This window comes from Staurois parvus, unplaced genomic scaffold (assembly GCF_062004578.1).
Source record: "Staurois parvus isolate SC_StPar_1 unplaced genomic scaffold, SC_StPar_1.0 ptg000151l, whole genome shotgun sequence".
NCBI classification, from domain to species: Eukaryota; Metazoa; Chordata; class Amphibia; order Anura; family Ranidae; genus Staurois; species Staurois parvus.
In genome coordinates this window covers 3015376-3039010 of record NW_028317947.1, presented here as the reverse complement: position 1 = coordinate 3039010, position 23635 = coordinate 3015376, and the positions used below count along the sequence as shown (strand labels likewise).

The window sequence follows — 23635 nt, the reverse complement described above, 5'->3', positions numbered from 1 at the left end:
CACTGATTAAACAGATATAATATACAATCAAAAATTAACTCATACAATTGTTCATAAAATGTATGTGAAAAATAAAGTCTACGCCCAGTGTCCACAAATAGCCCAAAAGGGCTGCTAAAGCATAGTGTGAAATCCAGCATTCGATTCCCCCAACTTTCCAGACCTCCAAAAGTGACAACTTCTTACCAGGACCTGTATGATTTCAGCATTATAGAGATCATATACTGTATGTTTCCACGTATTTCTCCTTCTGGGATACAGCCAGTATCCTAAAACACACAGCTCTCCTTAGGTGTAATAGGAGAAAAAGAAGACCAACATAGGGTAATAATGCTATAAAACATAATATAACACTTGTGCATTGAAGTCAGACACTCAGTGCTCCCAACGTTCCAACCCAGCAAAAATGCCTTACCAGAAATACCGGTATATGATCTCCATATCATAAAGAGACCAGATGCACTTGTGAAAAGAGTTAAAACACACCTGATCCGCTGTATGGTTCCACCGTGTTTCTCCTCCTGGAACACAGCCAAAACTCTAGGATGTACAGCTCATCACAAAAATAATAGGAAGAAAAGCAACCTAACATCAGGTTATATCGCTAAAACATTTCTTTATTAAGTAATAAGAGGCAGTCACAACTAACACAGGATAACCAATTGCTGGCCTACTACAGTACATGTACTGCGGCACGTGCAAGCTCAGTCACGTATATATACCTGATTGTGCCTGCTCCGGTTTAGGAGTGCACAGCATGCCCCTCCTGTGACCACCGGACACAGCGAATCACTGTTACCAGTAACCAGGTATCATGTGATTGCTATGATTGGTCATAGCAATCACATGATAACAATGTAAACAACCTGTCATGAATGGCTTTCCATTTGTGAATAGCTTGCTCACTATTGTGATTGCCCCTCGGCAATCACATGGTACCTGGCTGCCTGTAGCCAATCACAACCATAGGCAAGCTGTTTATGAAATTCTGCAAATTTGATTTTTTTTAAAATATTTTTTTTATATACCTTGTAAGTTTCAGATAAGGAAAGCATTCTTTGTTTTTATATTTTTAAATGAGCTTTTCTTATTCCTTATGATTTTTTTAACATTGGACTTGAGCCATAAGTGTTTTGCTTTTAGACTTTTAATCGCATTGCCTATGGGAATATATTTGGAGTGTGTTTGCATACAGATGATTTTAAATATTCCAATTTCTGGTCTATATTCTTTGATGACAAGATTCCATCCCAGTCTTGCAGAGCAACCATTGACATTGGAAAATTTGCTCTCTTTAAATAAGTGCTTTTCAGTCTTTCCAGTATGTGCTTTTTGTGTTGTGTTAAGTTAAAAAAAATAATGCTTTGGTCACTGGCACCCAGATGCTCTTTAATATGGACATTTATTACAAGCTTGGTATTGTTCCTTATAAACATGTCCAGCAGAGCATCACATCTAGTTGGGGCTTCTATAAATTGTACCATAACAGTGCCATTACTGCAGTCAATTTCAGGGTAGCATTATTATCACTGTCCCAGCGCTTGCAGCCCTTATATAATGTTTTATACTTTTTTTTTAGTAAGACTTCAGGAACATGGGGGGGGAGCAGTATAACATTATGGCTGCACCAATGTTATACCGCTGTGCACTGTGGTGCCAGATGAATGTCACAAGCATGAAAGATGTTTGCTCATGCATATATAATTAGTCAGAATGACCATCTGGATTGCAACATATATGCTCTAGTAATTTGGTCATGTTGGCGAACAGCTTATCAAAGTTGGCTGTAAGAGTGTGGCAGCAACAATGTTACAATGTCTGGCTCCATGTATATGAAGCCCCAAATGTACAACCCCATATACCTTTATGTAATATGATGCTGTCTTAATTTAGGTATTTGCATGTTGTTATGCATCACAGAATGTGTGCTAGCTTATTTATTTACTCTCCTTATTTATGTAGAATAAATGGTGCCATCTTGTTAAAGACTTTTATTATGCTCATGTTTGTGAAGGGTTAATTCTGTTGGTTTTTCCTCATCTTCTGTAACTTGCTCAGCACACTGCCAACCAAGCAATCATAAATGGTTAGATCCCAGATTTCCACCTTGCTAAAATACAACATCTTCAACATGTCAAACATTATTGCAGAATAATAAGAATGTCAGTGCAAACTAATGCAAAAGTAAAAATCACAACATGAGGGTCATCACATTCTTCTAATAACACGTGTGTGTCTGTCTGCCCTGTGTGTGCGCATGGCTTGACAGTGTGTTTGTGTGCCTGCCCCGAGTGTGTCTGCCCTAGACTCAGACCATAGTCACATCACACACCATACTGAGATCCTCCCTAGTGTGAGTGCTGTAATGACCAACATCTGGCATCACTGATAACATCCATTCAGTATGCTGCCAGCACACCTTGCATTATGCATAAATTTTTTCTTTTATTACATCAGAAAAGCACAACAAAAAGCATTGATTCGAATATGTCTGCCTTGACACTGTGTATTTGTGTGTGCTGGATAAATATATGCATATCTGCTGGCCATTTGCTGTGTGCTGTAAGAGTAGTTCATCGTCTTTACTTCCTAGTGCACCGTTAAGCCTAGTACACATGGGCCAAAGGTCGGGCGGCATGGGCGACATTCAGCCTGTGTGTACAGAAGCCGGCCAATCTGCCGGCTTCTGTCAAAGGGGCATGTCTGAAATAGGGCTGCTTGATCGGCTTCTGATCAGCGCTCTCAGCCAATAGCATACCAGGGGAGATCACTAACATTGGATAGTTAGTACAGTGGCTCAGCCTCAGCTGTCAGGTTTTTTTCGCTCAGCCGGCTGGGTTGAAAGTACCAGGTTTAAGACTAAAGTCTTGTGTATATTACTGATAACACAGAATGACAACAAAAAGGTAAAAGAATTAGACAAACAGTGGGAGTAAGATGTAGCACTAATAGAAAGCAGAGGATAAGAGCTGTGCAAGTCATGAAGGAGCAAATGTGAAAATGAAACTGAATCTTGGGAATTAACTAAGCTTCCTGAGCTTTTATAATGGTGCAAGAAACTGCCAGAAATGGTACGCGCCACATTAACTAGGGAGATTGACATTTTTCAGGTCTATCTATGCCACCTGCGCCAGTTTCTATTCTAGATTAACAAAGCAAATGTGTCAGTTTTCTGTATAGAAAACTGCCGCAGATCCCCACCAGGTGTGACCTGTATATGGGATGTGAGCTGTCAGCAGACAATTCATATCCTCATCTCTGCCCATGCAGCAACTATACTACACTATCAGATCCTTCTGAGTTAACCCTCTTTCTCTCCTACTCTGCTCTGGAGAGCTGGGAAAGGTGGATGGTGATTGGAGCATGCAGATTCTGCTTTCCTGCTCTCTTTACTGTGTGTGTCACAGTCATACAAGGACAGAGATCTATCGCTCCATCTTTTATGCTTAGAAGAGTAGTGCAAGCATTATGATTGCATCACTCATTGTTAATTCCAACTAAAGTTGCTTTTCTTTCTTTATATAAATATTGAGCATGTGTGTTTTCTCTATATACTAATTTTTTTTGATTACTCATCATCCTGCAATTATATACAGTAACTCCTGGACGTTTAGTATTAGCATACACTAAAGAAAAGAAGACTACTTATCTGAATCAGAAAGAGTCTATGTGCTACAGTGTCATTGGATAACAATGAAGAGTGTTAACTGATGAACTTACAAAAAAAAGCTCCTGGCCAAGCCCTAATTTACACTAGAACACAGTGCAGTAAACCCGTGATCTATGCACATTTCCCACACCTTGTTCAAAATGCACTGTCCCCCAGATCTCTCCCCCCCCCCCCCACCTATGTGAATGTGTATGGGGTAAAAATAATCCCTACTGATTCACCAAAAGAATAAAAAATTACATGTCAATCATGTCATCCAGTGATGTACAGTGGATATAAAAAATCTACACACCCCTGTTAAAATGTCAGGTTTCTGTGATGTAAAAAAATGAGACAAAGATAAATAATTTCAGAACTTTTTCCACCTTTTAATGTTACCTATAAACTGTACAACTCAGTTGAACAACAAACTGAAATATTTTAGATGGAGGGAGGTAAAATTAAAAAAACTAAAATAATATGGTTGCATAAGTGTGCACACGCTTAAACTAATACTTTGTTGAAGCACCTTTTGATTTTATTACAGCACTCAGTTTTTTGGGGGATAAGTCTATCAGCATGGCACATCTTGACTTGACAATATTTGCCCACTCTTCCTTGCAAGAACACTCCAAACCTGACAGATTGCGAGGACATCTCCTGTGCACAGTCCTCTTCAGATCACCCAACAGATTTTGGTGAAGCCATTCCTTTGTTTATGTGGATGTATGCTTTGGGTTGTTATGCAGAAGCCTGAAGGTTTTGTGCCAGTACTGACTGGTATTTGGAACTGTTCATAATTCTCTCTACCTTGACTGCCTTAGTGGCCCCAGTTCCAGCTGAAGAAAAACATCCCAAAGCATGATGTTGCCACCACCATGCTTCACTGTGGGTATGGTATTCTTTTGGTGATTTGCAGTGTTTTTGCGCTAAACATATCTTTTGGCATTATGGCCAAAAAGTTTAACCTTGGTTTCATCAGACCATAACACATTTTCCCACATGCTTTTGGTAGACTTCAGATGTGTTTTTGCAAAATGTAGCCATATTTTCTCCACTTGATTACTGTCTTCACTGTGTTCAAATGGTATATCTAATGCCTTGAAAATTCTTTTGTACCCTTCTTCTGACTGATACCTTTTAACAATGAGATCCCTCTGATGCTTTGGAAGCTCTCTGCGGACCATGGCTTTTGTTCTACGATGCGACTAAGAAAATGTCAGGAAAGACCTACTAGAACAGCTGAACTTTATTTGGGGTTAATCAGAAGCACTTTAAATGATGGCAGGTGTGTACTGCCTCCTATTTAACATGATTTTGAATGTGATTGCTTAATTCTGAACACAGCTACATCCCCAGTTACAAGAGGGTGTGCACACTTATGCAACCACATTATTTTACTTTTTTATGTTTACTTCCCCCCTAAAAGATTTCAGTTTGTTTTTCAATTTATATGTCACATTAAAGGTGGAAAATGTTCTGAAATGATTTATCTTTGTCTAATTTTTTTATACCACAGAAACCTAACATTTCAACAGGGGTGTGTAGACTTTTTATATACACTGTAGGTCTACATCAATCACAATGAACGAAGGCCCCCAAACCTGCACAGAAAAAAACAGCCACCCGCCGAGACCTGACCACTCACATCACTTGACACTTGCCAAATGACACTCCGCTTCTCCCTGCCGAGTGATGGGTGACATTACCAAATATAGACATGGAAGTGTAGCATCATTAATTTCAGAGGAAGTGGGGGGGTAGGTGTGTTCAGGGCCAATCACTCACATTGCCGCATGAGAGATTACATGTGAGTGGCCACGATTAGCTGTGGTAGCTGGCAGCCACCAATTGTTTTCAATGGGGCTGCTTCCCACAGCTAATCGCTGTGGTTCTTGCATCTAATTAGAGGCAGGGTGCATGTGCAGGTGAGAATGCACCCTCTTAGCACTTCTAAACAAGTGCTACATGTAGAATGAACTGTAGAGTTATTTGTTGAGACTTCTTCTTTGACAATTGCTACATCACAGTATGCATTCAAACAAAACGGTGATGCATGTTATTTACTCATTACTAGACAGATTTTTCAAAATATAAAAATATCCATTTGCCCTTAGGACACATTGGCAACTGCTGCAACCGTTTGTACCATCAGAGATTGCACCGCAAGGCTCCTGCTGACCTGGAGGGCCCGTGCCAATCCCCCCCCCCCACTCTTTACTGCTTGCATACTAATGGAATTCAAATAGCAGAATGTCCTCAAGGTCCGTGTGACAGATATTGCAATGTTGGCCTGTACATCCCCTGTGTTTGATCATCTGATCTTTGCTCTCACATGATAGATACCCAGTACAGCTCTGTGTAGAGTATCTTAGGTAGTGCACTCTGCAAAACTACTGTATGTGTATCAGTACTTTAAATGCAAAGCAGTAAAGTGCAAAGGATGTTTTTTGGCAGGGAACAGTCAAGGGGTTGGGTAGGAAGGGGGTCAGTCCAAAATTTGCACCAGTTCGCCTACCTCCTTAATTAAACTAGTGTCTTTTTGGGTCACAAATAATTCTCTGTAGATTTCTTTGAGGCCAACAGCAAATACTGTGTACATTGAGGTAATTATGCTGAAGATGGTAAATAGTATTAACCTCTTCTGCCAACTCTCCCTGCTTATTGCTGCCATTGGTGGGTGGGGAATCTTTAAAGTAGTATTTAATTGTATCTGAGCACCACAAACTGAAACCGCTATTTAATTCATTTTTAATATTCAAAGTAAACTCCCCCATCCTCTTATGTCTCCATGCTTTATTTTGTTGAGAAGTCACTTTGAAAAACACCTCCTAGCATTTATAGCCATTGCCAACTTGAGTAAGTTTTTACTTCCTGGTATCCATTTACTTCCTGGTATCCATCTGCCCTTAGCTCAGGCACACAGGCAGGAGGGTGTGGTTAGTAGAGAAAGCCCTTTCCTCCAGATGAAAGGAAAAAAAAATGCCCATGTAGACTTCTGGGACATATGACATCATTTTGGCCAGCAAGCAACTGCAGAAATGTAAAAAATAAAAGTGTTAAACAAGTAAATATTATACACCTGAAATATAAAAACTAAGTGTTAAACAAGTAAATAGAATACACCTTCCCATCTGTTTACATAATGATAACAGCATAAAGATTAAAAATCGGTAATGTTGACTGAGTTCTGTTTTAAGTCTTCTTTTTTCACTGTCCACATGACCACAAATACAAAATGTTTTCTACAGTGCTGGTATAAATGTTCAGATGCTTTTCAAGAACAACAAACAATGAGATATTCACCCTATTCTACATTGACCGAGTATCTAAAGAGATTTAATTCTTGGAATGTGCTTGGTATTAAAGAATACGTAGACCCTCAACTTATAAAACCACCCATTCAGTTTAACCCCTTCATGCCTAAGGGTAAAACAAATCTAAATGCCTAAGCACAATTTTGTAACGTTGACATGTGTTAGTAAAACCGTACATATCATCACAACTACTTTGTACATCCAGGTGAATTATACTGTGTTTTTTCAGGACAAATTGGGCTTTCATTTGGTGGTAAATGGTAATGGATATCTCCTGATTTTTTTTTTTTATTATCAAAGGAAAACTGGCTGAAAATAGTAAAACAAATATAATTTATTTTATTTAGCTGTGTGTTTCTTGTTACTACCATAACCTACCACCAAAGAACAACCCAAAATAAATTATCCAGCTTTTGACAATCGCAGCGATAACATATATGTTTATGTTATTTGCTGTTTGTACCCATAATATAGCCCAGAAATAATAGTGTGCATTTTTTCAGGAGTTTTTTACCTAAAACACACTGACATTGACACTAACTGACACTGATTCCATTTTTTTTAAATCCTGACCTTTGACCTTGACCCAAACAATAACCCTGGTATTGAACTAGATCAAACCTTGATCTAGGTATTTTTTCTTTATTTTTTAATATTTATTTATTCACAAATATTTTTTTTTCTCTCTATGCCAGGAGTTAGAGAGATACAATGTACAGAGAAAAAAGCAAGGGGGCCGGGCTGCACAGTGACTGATCACTGTGATAGCCAATCAGAGGCTATCACAGCGATCATGTAACCCGGAATCGGGAGTCCCGGATCCCAATCGTTAGAACGGGACCCAGGGCTCCCTGTGACACTGCGGTCTTTGTGCTGGGAGCGCGCAGTGCGGCACCCTCCCAGCAGAAAGACAGGTATGAAAATTTGCGGCCCCATGGAAAAAAGCCCAGTTCCGTGAGGCCGCATATTTGTGTGAAGTCGGCGTCAAGGGGTTAAAATAGAAATGAAAGGCAAAACATATGTGTATAGATATAAAAAAGCATCATGAATAAACCTTTTTCCCTTTTTATATTAGTGATCACATTCCCTCTGTTCTCAGCTGCATAAGGGGCTCAGGGAGAAGAAAAAGTTGCACACTGATCTTCTCAGCGAATGGCTGTGCAGGGGGGCAGTGTCAGCAGAAGTCTGACCACTGGAGGAGAGCAGCCTGAGTTCTCAGCACAGCTAGAGAACTGACCACGTTGTACTCTCATGCTTAGTGTGGTCAGTTTTTAATAGGAAAGCAGAGGAACTGGCAGGAACACCAGGGATTTCACACAAAGGAAGCAATACAAAGAGAATAGGATACATTTTCATACAAGTACATGGTACAGCAGGCATATATCAGGAAGATGAAATGTTGAGTTTACATATTCTGTAAACCCTTTTTGACCCACTAGTCTATTCATTGCTTGAGAAGCTGGAATCTTATAAATCTGCAAAAGTGGTGGCTTATGGTCACTTTAGACCCCTGGTGCCCAAACTGCAGCCCTTTGATATATGAAGTGTGGCCCTTGGACCTCAGTAGTTTGTAATGGGAACATTGATTTGGGTAACAGCATTGATCTCTACTAGCCTAATGTAACGTCTTCCCAGTTTCATATTTGTCTTCTGCATAATATCTCCAGCCAAAAATGTAGATTATCCACCCTATCTGACCCTCATTTCTGCAGTTTTTGATAGCCCTTTCAAGCATTACATATATTGAACATTATGTGCTGCCCATTGGAGGCCACATTTGAAGTCCCCTTTGGCTCATAAGGTGACAACTACTGCTTTAGACTGACATGCACAGTCTGATTTTCTGTTGCGACATGAGCAAGCAGTGGATGGAGTAATATCTGGGTTAACAAATAAAAAGTGACGAATGTTTGGTTTCAGGCTCCCTGGAAAATCTGGCTTCTTTTTATTTAGATGACTGCAAATCTATTTTTTACACAGCAGGCTTGTGAAAAAAAATACATTGTTGGATTGGCTGTTCTGAGATATTAACACTGTCAAATAAAGCTGTAAGCATGCCTTCTACAAGAACATAGTTGTGTTAAGTTGAATTAGCCCTGATTTAGCCATGGACAAGATCTTCATTCTCCATTACAGTGTTAGTTTGATTTAGGCAGACATTTTTATTATCTTCCTTGAGTGGATTATATATGCTGCAGACTCAATTTCACGCCATAAACACAGAAGGAAATGTTACTTTTTTGTGTTTTATCTTCCAACATAACTAAATTAAAAGCATATATTGTGCTCAAATGAATACTTTTTTGTATTGCCTATATTAGCTAACTAAATTACCATTAGATGTATATGGGCTGTAAACAGAATATGTTATGGATATTTTGCATAATCATGTTCATGGTTAAGCAGTGCCTTAGGTAATATAGAGCATTTATCTATTTCATATAGGTGGAAATTAGAGTCAAATGTGTAATTAATGTGAAAGTCCCAAGGATATATTTTAGCTGCAATTCAAACTGAAATATAGAGGCTGGATTCATACATACCCGTGTTTCCCTCTGCTATGTATTTCATTGGAATCTGTGGAAATGCACCAAAATGCTTTGCAGCATGCATTAACACGCGTTGCTGTGCATTTTCAGTGCACTATGTTTTGAATGTCAGTGTGCGTCTTGACACATATTATAATGCATTCACGTGCACTGACGCGAGTTTCAATGCAAAACACAAAAATTCAGAGAAGTGGATTCTGCCTAAAACGTTTCTCTTTTAACGTTGCCACACACAGGCTCCTAATGCTTGTTAGGCTTCAAAATGTCAGAATTAAAGCAGAAGTTTAGTCAAACGATATTTTAGCTGCAGTCACACCACTTGTAATGAAGTATGTCACATGCCATGTAGGTATCAGCTTCATGTAGAATTCTTCTATGGGGTGCCCAGTCCTCTTCCTGGCACTGAACTTTCAGTATGGGGAGGGGGATTTGTGGGTTAATAGTGTCTGGTCTTTGGACTGAACTGCTTTCAAGATGGCCCACCCCCTCCTTCCATCTCATTCATTAAGAAAAGCCCATGCATTGTTTACACTGAATGTAAAACAATCTCTAATGTGGGAGAGAGCAGCTCAGAGAGGCCACACTTCATGGCAAAGGTAGTTGGACACGGGAGTTGTGGCCAGCTGGGCCAGAGCCTAATAGTATTCAGCTTCTCCAGAGGACCCAGCTACTATTGGAGCCCCTTTCCTGGTTGCTACCAGTTGCAGTGGCCTTTGGACCCTTGATCCCTTCAGATGTTCACCTGTGTTACCAGAGTTACCTTGGACTTCACTGTGAGGGAATCGCAAGTAGCTGTGTTCTGAACTGTTTTACTGAGGTGAGTCTCAGCTTGACCTTCTGTCTTTAAAATATCTTATAGAGACTATGCTATGCAGCGACAAGTCACATTGATTGAGTCAGAGAGATATTGCTATAGTTCATGTTTGTGCAGCTTTCATGTTTTCCCTGGCTGAATTTACCCACCCAGAACTCGTATAGTTCACAGCTTACATTTCTCTTTAGTGTGTGCATGTTTGTTGTCTTTGTTAAACCTGTTTTGTCTTATTGCTTCTACCTACGCACCTGTTTAGTAAACTGCAAGTTTCAGTTACTCTTTATGTGATCGTTTGCCCCCTTATTCCTAATAGGATTCCTACTGCAAAACATACCCAAGTATACAGGGCCACATTAGGACTTGGGATTGGAGGACCTGATCCATTCATATAGAATCCTGCCCACTCAGGAGACAGAACCATCCATTAATGCCCTAGAAGGGAAGCAAGAAGATTAGGTCTGCATCTCCCAGTAGAGGACCAAGATTCCCTTGACAAGACAGTTAACTTCTTAGAAGAGATATATGGCCAAGAGGTAACAATAGGGGACCTCAAGGCCCACTTTAATGGGAGTGGGAGAATCTATTCCACAGCATGCACTTGAACTTAAAGACATGGTAGCAGCGATGCATCACAGGAAAAGGGGCAGAGTAGGGCTAGGGTGATGGGGACAGATGGCTGAAAGAACAATTTGTACATGGACTAGTGTCCAACAAGGTCAGAGACATCTTGCAAAAGAAAGATCAAAGCAACCCCAATTTGAAGTGCCACAAACTGTTGTAAAGGCCATAGCATCTCAGAAGCTGTACAGGCTCAGATGCACCAATAGCCATTGTAGGTGGGAAATCAACAGACCCACCTACAACTGAACAGACAGCTCCATGGGGGAGGAGGCCATCCGGAAATTGACAGAAGGGATAGCTCAGCTTCAGACAGCATTATTCACCACACTTGAGCTCACCTAAGGAAATGCTCTGGAAGCACTTGAGGGCCCTGATGATAAGTTCTTTGTAGATATCTGGGAAAAAGCTGGTGTTGTCAGGTTTCCCTTTGACACAAAGGTTATGATGCCACCTAATCATGGACTCATACTCCCCATTAATGTTGGTTTTTGTCATGAATTGCAAGGATTCCTGTACAAATGGAATCCTTGCACTCAGAAGTGGCTGCATTTGTTGCCAGGATGCTCACAGTTGTCAAGCAAGGAATAGGACACTCCACCTTCTTCCCTGGGACAGCAGTGGTGGGAGTGTCCCAAATCATAGGAATGATTACCCCTAAAGTGAGCTTTAAGAATTTCATGATCATCACTATGTGGCATAAGTGAATATGACTCTAAGTCAACTATTAGAGGGGATCATGACCTGTGCTGTAGCAATGGGATTGAACATGAGATACCCACAGGAGAGAGCCCTCCCATCCAGGAGGGATATTGAAGCATATCTCCACACATCTACCAAGAAGTAAATGCAACAAGAGATGATCAAAGAAAGTAAGAGTCCATAGGCAGCTACAGTTGTCTTTGGGAAGAAGGATGACACTCTCCACTTTTGTGTGGATTATAGGTGTTTGAATGCTGTTACCATGAGTGACAGCTATCCTTTTCCGTGGATCAAGGCATCCCTTTTTGCCCTAGGACAGGCTAATTTTTTTTTCCACATGAGACCTCACCAGCAGTTTCCAAGGTGGGTTTGTGCCAGTTCAAGAGGTTGCCCTTTGGGCTGAACAGTGTGCCTACCACATTCCAGAGGATGATGGAATACTGCTTTGGGTACATGAATCTGGATAGTATCCTCGTCTATCTAGGGAATTTAAAGGTGTTTTCTGCCACAATCGAGGACCATCTTGCAAACTTAGATGCTGTGTTGACCTAACTACATCAGTATGGACTGCAAATTCAAGTGCAAAATCAAGTTTCTAGGACACATCATCTCCTGACAAGGCATACTCTCTGATCTCGAGATAGTAAAGGCTACCCAGGAAACTTTTCTAGGGTTGTCAGGATATTATTATCATCAAGCCTATCACTCTCTCATGATTTAAAGGCTCCTGTACAGGTTAGGTCAGAAGGGGGACTACTTAAAAGTGGAATGATAATCAGAACAACAGGAAGCCTTTGACCTCATGAAGCAGTAGCTGATGTTGCGTCCCATTGTGGCCTTTGCTGACTTCTACATTTCATTTTGGCTTTAGAACCAACACCCATTCTCAGGGTCAGAGAGGAAACCTGCAAATTACAGCTCCTTTAAGCTGCAGCTGCTGGATTTGCTGTGTACCTGGTAGTAGTTAAGTTCCAGGTGTGGATGGAAAACAATCCATTGTTGCATCTCAAAACAGCCAAACTAAATGCTCTGAAGCAGCGTTGGAAAGCCCATCTGTCAAAGTTTGACTTCTCATCTCACCCTGGAAAGAGTAACAAGGTGGCAGGCATTCTGTCACAGTACCCGCTATCCAAAGAACAGAGGTATACCGCTCAGCCAAACAATCCAGATCAATCTACAACAGGTGCAGGCTCTGGCTCGCCACCACACATGATGCAATAGGAAAAAGCACTCTGGAGGATTGATGAATATAGTGTGTATTTATTGATCCATAGGACACACAAAACATCTGGACATGAATACAGGACCTGTTAACGCATTTCACACGATCTCGTGTGTCCTATGGATCAATAAATACACACTATATTCATCTATCATCTGGTGTACGGCTGACCCTTTTTCCTATTGCACGGTACGTGCTAGCCAGGCCTTACTAAGGTGTGGATGAAGAAGCTGAAGAGATATTAGTCTTTGATTTGACTGGAGGCAGGCCTCAGGTGCACTTATTCAGTGTACTGGAAGAGTGTAACTGGACAGAGACATAGCTGCAGAGGATTCAGTGGATGCCCCCCTAATAGAGGCGTTACGGCCAGTGGTGTATTTTGGTTTTGTGCTGCCTTAAGCAAGACTAAAATCGGGCACCCCCCAACATATAAATTGGCCCCACCCCTTCCTGTTTAAGATCCAACCCTTCATCTGTAATTTCCACCCCTTCCTATTAGAGCTCCACCTCTTATTTTATTCCCTTATCGGTGTCATTTGGAGGAATAGTGCCCCATCATTGGTGTCAGTGGAAGAATAGTGCCCCATCACTGGTGTCAGTGGGAGGAATAGTGCCCCATCACTGGTGTCAGTGGGAGGAATTGTGCCCCATCATTGGTGTCAGTAGGAGGAATAGTGCCCCATCAATGGTGTCAGTAGGAGGAATAGTGCCCCATCATTGGTGTCAGTGGGAGGAATAGTGCCGCATCATTGGAGTCAGTGGGAGGAATAGTGCCGCATCATTGGAGTCAGTGGGAGGAATAGTGCCCCATCAGTGTCAGTGTGGGAGGAATAGTGCCCCATCAGTGTCAGTGTGGGAGGAATAGTGTCTCATTATAGGTGTCAGTGGGAGGAATAGTGCCCCATCATTAGTGTCAGTGGGAGGAATAGTGCCCCATCATTAGTGTCAGTGTGGGAGGAATAGTGCCCCATCATTGGTGTCAGTGTGGGAGGAATAGTACCCCATCATTGATGTCAGTGTGGGAGGAATAGTGACCCATCATTGGTGTCAGTGGGAGGAATAGTACCGCATCATTGGGGTCAGTGGGAGGAATAGTACCCCATCAATAGTGTCAGTGTGGGAGGAATAGTGCCCCATCATTAGTGTCAGTGTGGGAGGAATAGTGCCCCATCATTGATATCAGTGTGGGAGGAATAGGGCCCCATCATTGGTGTCAATGTTGGAGGAATAGTGCCCCATCATTGGTGTCAGTGGGAGTAATCGTGCCCCATCATTGGTGTCAGTGGGAGGAATAGTGCCCCATCATTGGTGTCAGTGTGGGAGGAATAGTGCCCCATCATTGGTGTCAGTGTCAGGGAGGGAGAAATAGTGCCCCATCATTGGCATCACTAATGAAGAGGCACTATTACTCCCACTGACACCAATGATGCTTACATTGCTGACCTCTGCTTCAGTCTGGGCTCCCTCCCTCTCCCATCCACAGCCAGCATACCTGGCTGCAGCAGCACTATCTGCTCTGCCCAGATCCCAGCTGCATGGTACAGACACTTACCTCACCGATCAGCTGTCTTCCTTCTCTGGCCACTTTCCTCCTCTTCACTGGCTCTGGCCGCTCCCTCACTCTGATCAGCTTCCTCGATCCTCGTGCTGCCAATTGGCTACTCCTCTCTGCCTGTGTGTTTTCCATGAGCTACAGATCCGGCGGCCAATCTCCAGCGAGGAGGCGGATCTTGCAGAGGGAGGGACAGGCTGCCATAGGCCACCCAGTGATCCCAGGGGTGTGGCCAGATGAGAGGGCGGCATGTCACCCAGAAGGAAAATTCCTGGCCACATTGCGCCGGCATCTGATCCATGATCATCCACCTGCAAAATGAAGACACCGAACGCCCCTGGTTATGGTTATGGTGGTGGCCCAGTTCAACAGAAGGATCTAAGCTATTAACAGATGTCAACAAACTGGCAAATGAGTGATTGTCCTGAGGGATGGTATACTGTACTGCAGAATAATGTTCCCCCATGATTCGTCAGTGACTTGAAATGTCCAACTGTTAAAGGTCCGTTCCCTTTCTTTGCAGAAAGAATTCACATGGAAGTGGGACACTTGGCTGTCCATTAAATATTCACCTTGTTCAAGAGACAAGCCATGTTTGTGGATCTGTTTCAGTTGGTTTAATAAGTCTGCTGAGATGGTGTGGTTCATTCAGTATTAAAGGGGGCTAAGGCCTTGATTCCACCTCTGACTTATATACTAGGTTTGTGGTGGCAGTATCGACCTGCGACCAGACTTCCAAGTCAACCATCTGGATGGTGTGGAATCATTTCTGCATTCCTTACGTCTGTCTACAGATGATACATTCAGACCAGAGACCCTGTTTAGAAAGAAAGTACTTCTAAGAATGTTGACACTCACTTATCATTCAAGAGGCACACACTAACCTGTACTACCCACAAGGCAATGGAGAATGTGTGAGATTCAGTTGCACCATGATACAACTGCTGAGAGACTTGAGAGCTCAGAGAGCTCATGAGAAAACAAGGAATTGGGAAATGGATCGACTACTTGGACGTAGTGGTCTGGAAATACATCCCTAGTCCATACAGTACATTCCTCGACAGGATGCTTACCGTACCATGCTATGTTTCACAGTATTCTTTGGGGGTACACAAAAGAACTTGAACACACTCCAACTTCCTGGACTCAGAAATGGAAACATCGCCTGTCTAACAGTTTATTAAATGTCAGTAAAAAGTGGAGCAAGAAGAGTTGGAAGCCTCAGACTTTGACCTTCAGCCTGGCGAAAAAGTTATGGTCCAACATAAAGACGCACACCAGCAAGGAAAATTGTAGACACTATGGGAAGAAGTCCATGGAGTTGTCCTGCAACAGCTGATTCCAGGCATGCAAGTCTTTGATATCCAAAGAGAAGGTACACAAAACAAAACTGAGGCGCCTATGTCGCAAATGTGCGCAACACACAGTGAAGGACGCAGACTCCATTTTGTTAAGAGTATCCATGTTCTCCCCTCACTCCCGCCCCCTCCCACTCTGAGAGGAGACATTTGGCCAGCTTGTGTGTGTGTGTGCTGGTTGTGGGTCACTTGCAGGCCAAGGCATCTCTGAGCTAGGTGCCTGGCTGTCTGGGAGAACCTGTGCCATTTCACACCTCGGAAGAGATAAGGCAAGCTTTTTTTAGGAGTTGAAAGAGATTCTGACCTAATGAACCTAATGCAGCAGTAGGTGACAGAATCAGATAACACTCCTCAAAATCCATTTTTCCCCTATGTCTCATCTTGGAATATGAGAAACCTACATAAAAACCAGACATACCTTCAGATTGGCTAGGAGGAGCCGAACAGTTTTATGGGTCACTCGACTTGTCTCGCATACACAGGAAAGCAGAAAAATAGATCTCGTGAACCGTTCAGTATAGAATTACATAATTCATATCTAATCAATCCTCAGACTTGTCTGCATAATAATCTACCCGCGGGTGGAATGTCACTTGTGCAGATGGGAAGTTATGGGCCAAAATATGAGTTATGAAAGATTTTGGCTCTAGTTTAGGCCTACGCCCAGACGTTCCCTCCCAAACGGGGTATTGGTCCTTTGACTTCAGCAACACCCCCTACTTGGAACTGCAAATTGGGCTGTCAGGCCTAAGAGAAGGAGTTGAAGACATCTCCCATCTTAACATCAATACCACCTGGGGGAGACCCGTGCCCCTTCTGCTCAGAAACTTGGATATGCTAACCCAGGACTTTGGCAAGTGCCTTAACCCTTTCACCTCTCTCTGATATCTCTTTGCTGTGCTGTTGGTCTCTGTATGTTTATATATATATATCTTAGTTACATCTTTGTTCTGTAAATATTTTTTATTGCTCCTGTTTGACCTTTTAGTAATAAATCTTTCTTTCTGAAAGTGTTGAACTGTTTCTATAGCTCTGTATTGCAACTCACGAATTCCTGCCTCTAAAGAGACGCTACTGTGTTTGTTTAAACCGCTGTATATCCGGCCTGCGGACCGTTTTATACAGACGATTATCTCAATCATTATAGTGTTATAGCTGATAACGCCGAGTTTCCTCTTTCTCTGTACAAAAAGGAGGTGGTGGCAGTGTGAAGGGTTAATTGTGTAATTAAACTGACCCAGTAACAATCGCTCAGGCTGCCGGTACATCGATCTGTATCCATTAGCTGGAAAATCGTTGTGCAGGGTGCAGCTGGGTGTGGCATTGTTACGCACGTCACATCACGGTTTTAGATTGGCTAGTCCTTCGGTCACGAGTTTGGTGAGAAGGTCTGGGGTCTGACGCCGCGATCTTGACAGCCTACACTGTAAACTGTTCAAACCCATCAAGGCCCATAGAGAGGCTTATAAGAGTTTTTTAGAGGAAGCTGTTCAAGTCTGGAGCCATAAACGTCTTGCTGTCAGAAGTTTAATGGTGGCTCTCTCCTGCTCTTCCATTATTTTCACCAAGACTCCCAGAGAAGCCATGAATCCTGAGAACCGTACACAGTCCAAAGGTCTGTGGTGGTTCAGAGGGCTCCACACATGCACATGCTGTGGAGCCCTCTGAACCACCATCCGCTAAAGCACCTGAAGAAAGAGACATGTTGCCTCATACCAGAAGATGGAACTGGAACTTGCTATCCCTGGCAAGGGTTTGAGTCTAAGTGGGGTAGAATGCCTCTTTACCTACCATGCTCAAATGCATGCCCCTTCAGTCTATGTATACTCCCTGGACACAACCAGGGAGTATACATTTCTCATTCTTCCCTCCTCAGCAGCTCAGAAATGCCACACCTAAAGTGTCAGAGGTAGCTGAGCAAGTGACCTGCAGCCAGGTGAGGCCCTCCATTGTCAGAAGCAGAGTATGGGCAGATGGACCAGAGCTGAACAGAATACAGCTTCCCAATTGCAATTATAGTATGCCAGTTCCAGTGGGGTGGCCCTTCATCGTTGGGCCTTGGATCCCTCCAACTGTTCACCTGCATTACCAATGCTACCTTGGCCTTCTGTGTGAGGGACGCTGTTTACAAGTACACTCACAACTAGCTGTGTTACTCTATTTATGGGGCTTTCATGTGCTTCTGCATGTTTAAACATTGTGCAGTGTATATACGTTTTTGCAATCCTGAACCTGTTTTACATTATTGCTTTTAACTTTGTACCTGTTTAATAAACTACAAAAGTTACAGTTACTCCCTGTCTGATCATTCCACGAAAGGTCTATTCTGTGAAAGTTCCACAAACTCTGTGTTTTACTCCAAAGTTTCTACTCCAAAGCATTATCCACCAATGCCTAAAATACTAGATTGTCCCTGTAGTTCTGCTTAATAGCTGTTCTTTTAAAATGGTGAGTTGTTATGGCCTGTAAGCTGATGTTTTTGTTGTATGCTAAAAATGATGTACAGTGCCTTGAAAAAATATTCATACCCCTTGAAATTTTCCACATTTTGTCATGTTACAACCAAAAACATAAATGTATTTTATTGGGATTTTATGTGATAGACCAACACAAAGTGGCACATAGCTGTGAAATGGAAGGAAAATGATAAATGGTTTTCAAAATTTTTTACAAATAAAAATCTGAAAAGTGTGGTGTGCATTTGTATTCAGCCCACTTTACTCTGATACCCTAGCTAAAATCTAGTGGAACCAATTGCCTTCAGAAGTCACCTAATTGGTAAATAGAGTCCACCGGTGTGTAATTTAATCTCAGTATAAATACAGCTGTTCTGTGAAGCTCTCAGAGGTTTTTTAGAACATTAGTGAACAAACAGCATCATGAAGGCAAAGGAACACACCAGACAGGTCAGAGATAAAGTTGTGGAGAAGTTTAAAGCAGGGTTAGGTTATAAAAAAAAATCCCAAGCTTTGAACATCTCACGGAGCACTGTTCAATCCATCATCCGAAAATGGAAACAGTATGGCACAACTGCAAACCTACCAAGACATGGCCATCCACCTAAAGTGACAGGCTGGGCAAGGAGAGTGTTAATCAGAGAAGCTGCCAATAGGCCCCTGGTAACTCTGGAGGAGCTGCAGAGATCCACAGCTCAGGTGGGAGAATCTGTCCACAGGACAACTATTAATCGTGCACTCCACAAATCTGGCCTTTATGGAAGAGTGGCAAGAAAAAAGCCATTGTTGAAAGAAAACTATAAGAAGTCCCATTTGCAGTTGTCGAGAAGCAATTTGGGGGACACAGCAAACATGTGGAAGAAATGCTATGTGCAGCACTGCACATCACCTTAAAAACACCATCCCCACCATGAAACATGGTGGTGGAAAAGCATCATGTTGTGGGAATACTTTTCTTCAGCAGGGACAGGGAAGCTGGTCAGAGTTGATGGGAAGATGGATGGAGCCAAATACAGGGCAATCTTAGAAGAAAACCTGTTAGAATCTGAAAAAGACTTGAGACTGGGCAAGAGGTTCACCTGCCAGCAGGACAACGACCCTAAACATACAGCCAGAGCTACAATGGAATGGTTTAGATCAAAGTATATTCATTTGTTAGAATGGCCCAGTCAATCTGTGGCAGGACTTGAAATTTGCTGTTCACAGTCACTCTCCATCCAGTCTGACGGAGCTTGAGCTATTTTGCAAAGAATAATGGGCAAAAATTTCATTATCTACATGTACAAAGCTGGTAGAGACAAACACCTCAAAACCTTGCAGCTGTAATTGCAGCAAAAGCAGTTTCTACAAAGTATTGACTGACTTTTCAGGTATTTCTTTGTAAAAAAATGTTGAAAACCATTTATCATTTTCCTTCCACTTCACAATTTATGTGCCACTTTGTGTTGGTCTATCACATAAAATGCCAATAAAATACATTTACGTTTTTGGTTGTAACATGACAAAATGTGGAAAATTTCAAGGGTTATGAATACTTTTTCAAGGCACTGTAAGGTAATTTGATTTAACAGTTCATGGTAGTCAGCTAAACACTGTTAATGAGCTACCATTACTTTGCTCTGCTCTGAGTGGTAAATGTATAGAGGGGTTGGATGTAGATGATAGCCAGAAATTTTTGTTGTACATCATTTTTACATGTATTGGTATTATGGGCATAGGGGACTCCCTCAAATCAGTACTATTGAATATATTAGATGTGTCTGAATGGGCTGGGAGCCTGGAGAGAATCTGGCTCTGCAGGTAGTATTTGAGACTTACAGTTTGGAGCTGCACACTGAAGATAGTGAACTACCAGACTAATTTAATAAGGGAAAACCCAGTAATCCATAACATTAAAAGCTCTCTTAAATAAACCAACTTGTCATTTGTTTGTTGGCCCTTTAATAGTGCAGGTTTACATGGAGACATATCTTGTTTGTGTTGTGTCCCACCATACGACCATAGATGATGCCACCACTGGCTGAGGTGGTAGTAGGCCTTTTATGATGCCCAGTGATCAGGTCTCTCCGACATTCTTCTGCCTCGGCTAATAGACAAAAAAACAGGCCTATCATTTATGAAAGTTTCAAGCAAAGCTGAAACTTTGCCTGTGAAAAATGACCACTTTGTTTCAGTGCTCACAGAATGTTATTAAAATGCTAATTTAAAAGAAAAAAAAGAGTTAAATATCTAGCAGTGGCGCAGTCTAATTGCAAGCATAATGAGCTCTGGAGTGCCCCTGACACACAGAACATAAACAGCTAGTAAACAGATCATTAGTACTCACATTCATTTATTGTGCCGACCTTAACATGACCCCGGAGCGGGGAGGGTGAGAAGCAGGTGGATCTGACTGTGACACCCCTCTAGGGGATGCAGGAAATGAAGCTAGAAGCTGTTACCATAGATACATGTGTGCAGATGAGGTAACACGCCAACAGGCTGCAGCCTTGGCTGGCGGCTTCTATCTGTCACCCTCTCCGTGTTAGGATTAAATTATTCCCAGATAAAGGAATGCAGACCCTCCAAGAAAAAAGGGAGGGATGGGGGTCCAGTCAGACTGTACAATGTCACCTTGCAGAAGGTGGCAGAAAGTAGAAGATGCCTCCCGTCAGTGCCCCAGCCGGTTCCATGAGATGGAAGGCAGCACAGTATCTATCCCCTGTAGCAGCAGATCGCACAGCAAAGCTAATTAACAAAAAATACAAATTACGACACCCTTCACTTCCACCCATCTGGTAACGAGAAAGCTTAATCAGGAACTGTGCGCGCTCGGCAGCGGTTCTGCAAAGGGCCAAGAAGACGAGACTTGGATATTTCTCTAATAAATAGAAATTATCCACGTCTCCTGTCCCCCTCCCTGTGCACTTTCCATGAACCTGTGATACACCAGCAATAGCCCTTCCAGCACGCGGCTGATGTGATTTAGGAGAATATTAAAGGCAATGTGGAGATTGGAGGCGCCTCTCTCTCAGGGAGAGCTGCAGAAATGCGAAGCACAGATGGGTTGAGCAGATTAAACGTTTCCTTCACATTGTTTCCAAATTGTGCTGCGGTGCCTCAGGGAGTGAGTGCGGTCAGAGCGGTGCACACTTTATGGAGTCACTATTAATGCCTGCTTTTCATAGGCCCATCGTATTAGCAGCGGGTTAGGGTCAGAACTAGACAAAGTCTCTGTTTAGCCCCCCATCTTTCCTTTTTCAAAGCATTCTCTGCTTCAGCATTGCACACATAATGATATTATTGCACGTTGGGTTGATGAGGAGCCATTCATTTTTTTTAACAAATACTGGAAATTGACACATATGCGTGATCTAGGTGCTTATACGATTCTTATTCATGTGGCTTACTGTAGCTTGCGAGTAGTGCAAAACCAGTTTTTGATCAGAGTTTAAGTCAAGATTTTACTAGGGAAAGAATATTTTAATTATTCTCCAGGTTAATCGGTATGTTCGGTAATGCTGATCATTTTATCGTTGCAAAATAAGTTTATCGCCTTCATCAGGCCATACATAGTAGTCCATCAAAGATGAAGCGCCGAGTTTGGGAAACCCCCAAAGGCTTTTTGTTTACATGCATAGTTAATTTTGAGGTGGTCTTGGGATGTATTAGTGCCAGTTGACTGTGTTTCTGTCCTGCGATCGTCTTCATCCAGGAGAGTACGCGCGTGACAAGGCCATAATTCCCTGTCACTGCCATGACAGCGTCTCACTTACCCGCCGTATTATCAGAAAGCTCGGGAGAGATGGATCACTGTCATCACATAGCGAAAGAACAGGCAGGGGCTGCATATTGTAATTTATTCATTCCCAAACAATAATGTATAACAGACAGACACTAATACTGGCAATAAGCAATCATAAACCAATAACTGTGATTGATTAGACGCACAGGGCATACATCAAGCTCTCAATGATCTGATGCTACAGACAGATTTATGTCCATCTTGCCTCTGAGCCATCCTCATGCATCTGGGTGTTCATCAAGCATCCTGGTGCCTAAGAGATGTTTCTGTTGGAGAACTTGTCAGCCTTTCGCATTAAATAATGCATCCATGGAGTTGAGTTGGCCTTAACATGGTGCCCGCTATAGGTTACCCTTCCGAGACGATGAGAAGAGCTTCATGCTCAGGGAAGCGTGAGCAGCCAGGATCCTGAGCACAGCACATTCCAGACTGGCTGTGCCAGCACACTCTTCCTTTTAATAGTTTAATAAAAATTAGCATAATTAACAAACATCTGTATAATCCAGAGTGGTGCAATTTGGCAGAGGGAACGGGAGTTTAGCTGTTATTGCTGAGAGTTTAATGTTCTTTTAATTCTTTTTGGCACGCTGCAGTGAGAGAAATGTTTGGTGCTGATGGTTGTGTGCCGGATTTAATTAGTATGAATCTTTTGATTGTGTGTGATTCGGAGGCCCTGAGTGGCTCAGGCAGTAGGGCTGGTTTTTATGACACCTTCCTGTCCTGGTGCTGGCAGGCAGGAAACTGGGAGCTGACATTGCAGAGAGGATGCTGGAAGTTTTCTGTTGCTAGCCAGGAGCTTTTTAGGAATAACCCTCCGCACACATAATAAGAAACTTGCAGGTCCCTATTCACTTGTTTAATTAGCTTACTAGTACAGTCTTTCCGTTCTTGCATAATTAACCCGTCTGACTGCAGGATCCAGAGCTCATTTAATCTTTGTCATACAATTGACCTTGCTTTCAAACATAGACCTCTTCAGAGTACTTGCCTCCATCTTGGCTATTTACATATTTCCTGCTTTTATAGCCCACAGCAGAGCTACTGTATATTCAGGTGTTAACATAAAGCTGTGTTAACAGTCTTACTATTATGGATATAGAGTTATATGCTAAAATATGCACCTTTCCTGGAGAAAATGCTGCTCATTGCTTCATTCAGTGCTGCTTACTTGTCATGTATTCTCTACTAAAGCTGAGGATTAGAGTTCACATTGGATGGCCTTTCCCTTTAGCAAATGTCACATGGCCAAACACCTGGTCCACATAGGTGGCAACATTGGATAAAATGGCGGCATATTCTCCAGAAAAAGTGTTACTTCTTTTACCAGCTTTGTGTCCATTCCAGCAAGGATTGTAATGTTTGAGTGTTTGTATTTTTTCATGGCTAATCACAGGTTTAGTTGATTAAATCCTGGAATTTAGTATTTTTTTTTTTTTTTAAGAATTTAGTAACATTTTGTAGAGTTTAGTCCTTTTTATTCAGGTTACCAAGCATCATTGCAAATATAACCTACTATTTCTGTCTTTTTTCCCTTTGCTTTAAGAGCAGGCAAGCACGCATTAAAGATTCAGGCCAGCGTTGCCTTTTTTAATTAATTTTGTTTGCATCCTGCAC

General features: G+C 42.2%; 1 protein-coding gene and 1 long non-coding RNA gene across 2 annotated transcripts in view; one reads left to right on the top strand and one right to left on the bottom strand.

Moving 5' to 3' along the window:
* Positions 1-23635, top strand: part of SKAP1 (src kinase associated phosphoprotein 1) — a 551061-nt gene that overhangs the window by 513395 nt on the left and 14031 nt on the right. The window lies entirely within an intron of this gene.
* LOC149463832 (uncharacterized) lies at positions 6426-20921 on the bottom strand. Its single transcript, XR_016312351.1, has 2 exons — positions 20564-20921; positions 6426-6682 (listed from the first exon to the last, which is right to left on the bottom strand). It is a non-coding gene; the product is annotated as an uncharacterized LOC149463832 (long non-coding RNA).